General features: G+C 58.4%; 1 long non-coding RNA gene across 1 annotated transcript; it reads left to right on the top strand.

The window, feature by feature from the left end:
- Nucleotides 1-2,488: 2,488 nt before the first annotated feature.
- On the top strand, nt 2,489-4,327 carry LOC128826412 (uncharacterized). Its single transcript, XR_008442841.1, has 3 exons — nt 2,489-2,636; nt 3,072-3,110; nt 4,278-4,327. It is a non-coding gene; the product is annotated as an uncharacterized LOC128826412 (long non-coding RNA).
- Nucleotides 4,328-5,382: the final 1,055 nt, after the last annotated feature.

The raw sequence follows: 5,382 nt of genomic DNA on the forward strand, positions 1-5,382 counted from the left end.
AGACTCGCTCCAGTGAACAGGGCCGGAGCTGGAACAAACCCCTCGTTTCACACGGCGCCTGCCACAGCTCCCCTGGTTCCTGCTCTGCTGGGTCTGTAACAGCCGGTCCCAGGGGTCAATGGGGGGTTTGCCGTGGGGCTGAAGAGGCTGAGGGCTCTGGACCCCACCCACGGCCTCTGTTTAACCATGTTCAGTGTGGGGCAGGTGCTGGGGCACACCTTAAGCCAGTGGCTCTCAAACTTTTGTACTGGTGACCCCTTTCACATAGCAAGCCTCTGAGTGTGACCCCCCCCTTATAAATTAAAAGCACTTTAAATATATTTAACACCTTTATAAATGCTGGAGGCAAAGCAGGGTTTGGGGTGAAGGTTGACAGCTCGCGACCCCCCATGTACTAACCTCGCAACCCCCTGAGGGGTCCCGACCCCCAGTTTGAGAACCCCGCCTTAGGTCCTTTATTGCGTCTCCATGAACACAACAGGGCGCAGAAGGATTTAGCCCCTGGCGCTTCTGGGCCCCCTATGGCGGATGTTTGGGGGGAACTGGATGGGGGGAGCTGGGAGTTTGAGGGATGTAGGTTGGGGGGTGTTGGGAGGGGAACTGAGGGGAGAGGGGCCAGGATGGAATTTGAAAGCAGCCAGGCTCCCCTCCTCAGAAGGTCAGAGCAGGGGGGCAGGATTTTGGGGGCAGTTGAGGAGCAAGGGGGAAGCCGGTGCCCCTAAGTTCCCCCTGGGCTCCCCTTTCTACCCCCAGCAGCCTCCCCTTTCACTGCCCCCTGCTCAGCCCCCACCCCCGTTCCAGCCCCCTCACCTCAGGGTCCCTAATTTTTTCTGTCCCCTCAGTCCCTCACTCATATCCCTCCTGCCCCACCTTCCGTGCCCCATGATGCCCCCAACCCCACAGTCATCCATCCCTGCCCCTATAGACAGTCCGGGGGGGCAGAATTGTTCCCCACCCCAGGCTGAGGCGTCGGCCATCTTAGCCGGGGGCAGCATGGCCGCCCTGCGAGGGCTGCAGGGGGCGACAGGGTGGCCATGTTAACTGAGGGCAGCTGGGGTCCCTTCCCTTGGGGAGCAATGGGAGTTGGCGGCCATGGCTAGCGGGGGCTGAGGGGGGACAGGTTGGAGATGCTGGGAGATGGGGGGGGAAGGGGCCAGTGGTCCGTGAGGGGACACGGGCCAGGGGGCACAATGTGGGGAGGAGGGGTGTGGGGTGACACAGGCTAAGCTGGGAGATTCGGGGGGTCAGGCCGGGGGAGGAGTCAGGCCGGGAGGGGAGGTCAGGCTGTGTGTGGGGGGGAAATGACCCTGCTTCACAATGAATCTGCTGTCCATCTCCCTCCTGCTCCGGGGCTGGGGGCGAAGGCTCCCGGGGAGCTGGTGAGCAGGGGGTCGGGGCCCTGGGACGAGGGGGCTGATTGAAGAAGGCTCATTGAGACCCTTCAGCCGGGCAGTTGATGCACCTTTAACGCAGCCCCGGCCTGGCCCAGTGCTGTGTGCAAGCCCCGGAGGGGGACACCACGACGGTGACACCAGGAGTCCTGACCCCAGCTCCACCCCCCGGCTCTAACCACTAGTCTCCACTCCCCTGCCAGAGCCCAGAATAGAGTCAAACCTTCCTGACCCCCAGCTTCCTCCTGCCCTCTAGGCAATGGCATATAAACAAAGCCTGTGTCACCTCCCTCTCTAGGGGCCTGGCCACATAACCACTGACAGTGTCTCCTCCAGCTCGGGGGCAGGGTCTCTGCAGGGGCATTGGAAGATCCCCGGATCTCTCCCAGCTGGGGGCTGGGGATGGAATTTCTCTTACTCCAGGTTTCCTTTAAACCCGGTTTATTTAATTCACACGCTGAGAAAAGACCCTTTGAACCAGGCGTTACAGTGTAAAGCCGGCCTCACTGCTCAGTTATGGTGCAAGGGGCAGCAAACCCGGGTGTTCCCCCATCGCGCCCGCTCCTCAGACGTGGGCAGGTTGGCAGGGTGAGCAGGAAGGCTGCAGAGTCAAATCCTCCACCACCAGGAAATGCCAGTTACAGTTTCCTGAACAACCTTAACTCTGCCCCCTCGTGCACATGCACATGCATTACAACACCATCCTTTCATTGCATGATCACGTTGTGGAAGAAAACACAGTTTTCATTCTTGGCCCTTGTCTACACTGGGGGTGGGGGTTGATTCCAGAATGTAAGGAAGGACAGGATGGGAGGGAGGAATCTTCATGGAAATCGTGGTCAGCTGAAGACCGAAGACTAGACTCTGTGGTCTCCTGGCTCCCAGCCTGGTGCACCTTCCCCAAGGCTGCAGGGTATATTGAGGGTGACCTCTCCCCCTCCCCACAGAGCCATGAACAAGCTGCGCGCTGCATCATGAGATTGGCCAGGCTGAAGCTCTCAGGGTTTCCTCAGTTTTGCAGTGACTGCAGCTTACTTTGGCTGTGTTAGATTTCACCTGCAGATTGAAGACAAGGTGTGATGGATGCAGGAAGAGATGAGACATCCTCAACTTCCTCTAGCTGCAGCCACTAGCTGAGTTTCTTATGTGGGGCTCAGTGGAGCTGGTCACCGGGGTGTTGGTGGCAGCGCTGAGGGGCCCCTCACTGCCCCATCATGGCACCTGCTCTCACCGTCCTCTTCCTCAGTGAGTATTGCAGACAGCCAGGAAGTGTTCCCATGGGGGGAGGGAGGTCTGAGGCCCGGGCATGTGCCCATGGGGGGTGGGGGATCTGAGACCAAGATGTGTGCCCATGGGGGGGATCTGAAACCAGGGCGTGTGCCCATGGGGGGGATCTGAGACCAGGGGGTGTGTCTGTGGGGGGGATCTGAGACCAGGGCGTGTGCCCATGGTGGGGATCTGAGACCAGGGTGTGTCCATGGGTGGGATCTGAGACCAGGGTGTGTCCATGGGGGGGATCTGAGACCAGGGCATGAGCCCATAGGGGGGATCTGAGACCAGGGCATGAGCCCATAGGGGGGATCTGAGACCAGGGCATGTGCCCATGGTGGGGATCTGAGGCCAGAGTGTAGGATCCAGTCGCCCTGGGATCTGGTCCCTAACAAGCCGTCTCCTCCCCAGGCTGCTGCTGGCTGGCTGGGCGGAGTGAGGTCTCGGGAGGTGAGTATCTGTGCTGCTCAAGGCTAAGTGTTAAGGATGGGGGGGGAGGTGGAGGAAGGTGGAGGGAAAAAGAGCAGCTGAGCCCTGAATTTTCCCCCAAAACTCAGCCGGGGGTGACTCCGGATTGACCCCAGGACACTGAGATCAGAACCCAGCCCTGCCCCCAGTGCAGTCGGGGGTGACTCCAGATTGAACCTGGGGGGCTGAGATCAGAACCCGGCTCACAGGTTCCCTGTGGATGCAGTGAGGTGTTTGTTACCCTGGCGCTGTCCCTGGGGCTGGGCGCTAAGGGCAGGTTACAGACACAGGGGAGAGGTTTGTGTCTCCCCATCTCACTCCTGTTTGTGTGTGAACGCAGAGCTCCCTGCGCCCGGACCGGTACCGTCCTGCACTGGTCAGAGGCCTGAGCAGTGTCTGTTCATTACCTAGCCTGGCCTCCCTCGATGGGGAGAGGACACACACCAGCCTTTGCAACCTCAGCTGAGATTTCCCAGGCACTTCAACCAAAACACACTGTTTGAGGTTAAATAGAAACCAGATTTATTAACTCCAGAGAGATGGCGTTGAAGTGATTATAACTAGCTAGCGTAGAGATCAGAGTCAGTTACTTAAGAAACAAAAATAAACTGACAGCGGCAATTTGGTGGTGGGGACGCCAAATCCGCGTTACCAGCAGACCTCCCACAGGCGTGCCGCCGAAAGCTGCCTGATTTCCGTGCTTGGGGTGGCAAAATACATAGAACCCAATGGGACACTCAGAGCCAGCTCTGCCCTGAGCCCTGGGCCCGGCAGAGGGGACACCCGGCTGGGGAGCAGGGACAGTCACTGGGGGGTTCCCAGCCAGGGGGAGCAGCAGCCACTGGAGGTTCCGGACCAAGGGAGGGAGGATCTCTGCCCTCAGGGGGAGCTACAGAGCAGATGCTCCCCCAGCTGCCCCCGCTCTGGGGATGCACAGAGGAGGTGGGGCCCAGGGGCTTCCCACACAGCACCAGCCCCAGTGCTGAATTCACCCCCCAGCTGCCTGGACAATTGGACCTGTAACAAACGCCAGGTCATGGGGCGAGCGGCCCAATTGCTGAGTCACCATTTCAGCCCCTTCCTGCCCCAGGCCTTGGTACTGGTTCCGTTCCTCCCCCATCCCAGCCGACGCTCGTTTTAATCCCACAGAGGGAACCGACCCAGCTGGGTCCCGGCAGCCGGATCCCCCCACGATGGAGCCAGAGGGAGAAGGTGAGCGGGAGAAATGGAACAATTCACCCCCCAGGGAATAGAGCTCCCGGCTCAGATGCCCACGGGGCTGTTCAGGCTGTTTGGAGGGGGATGGTCCCTGCAGACAGAACTGATGGGTTCAGGTCGTCTACACAGAGGATGATGGATAGATCCGTGGGGACCTACGGCCACTGGTCTGTGGGAACGTAAGGTGGTGGACAGATGGGAGCGCATCTGATGAGGGATAGAAAGATGGACTAAGACCTTGTCAGCAGAACTCTGGGGGTGGGGCGGGGGCAGGTGCCGGGGGCAGGGGGATTTCCCTGATCTCTGCCCCATGGGGCTCTGTGGCTGGAGTGTCCGGGGAGAGGGGGTGTCGCTGGATTCCCTGGGGGAGGGGCGGGGGGAAGAGCTGCTCTCCAGAGCCCACTGCTGGACAGGACAGAGTGTGTCAGAGCAGCTGTGCGTGTGTGAACATCGCTGCCCCCTGGTGGAGGGGTTGGGTCTGCTCTGCTGCTGTGTACATCCGCTCCCTCAGGGGGGTGGGGGGAGCACACACATCGATGTGCTACGTTGGTGTAAGTTCACCTGTGTGTGTGCAAATCTGTGTGTGTGTGTGTGCGCACATCATTATGTGCAGTGTAGCTGTGTGTGTGTGGGTCTTAAGTTTTGCAACGATACCCCCCATCAGCCATCTTGCATGAAGTATATATTGGCAATGTCATATCCATATCATAAGCATATTTTCATAGAGAATATAAAGTATAATGTCATACCCCATGTGTATGTTTGCTGCTCTGCAAATAGTACAGGACCATGCACCTTTGGGTTGAAAAGTTCATGACAATAGTGCAGAACCATGCAAGCTCCATGATTCTGTGTGAGATGGCAGATAGTGAGGAAGGCCAGGCAGGTTTGTGGGTTTAGAAAAAAAGGTGTAAACATTATGTATACGTTTATGTATCAGATACATATAAAATTAGTGTATAGTTAATAATGCATTATGAGAAGTTGGATCCCATGGTCACAACAACCCCTGGTACCCAGCATACACGGGCAAACC

This window comes from Malaclemys terrapin, chromosome 20 (genome assembly GCF_027887155.1).
Source record: "Malaclemys terrapin pileata isolate rMalTer1 chromosome 20, rMalTer1.hap1, whole genome shotgun sequence".
In the NCBI taxonomy this organism is placed as follows: domain Eukaryota; kingdom Metazoa; phylum Chordata; order Testudines; family Emydidae; genus Malaclemys; species Malaclemys terrapin.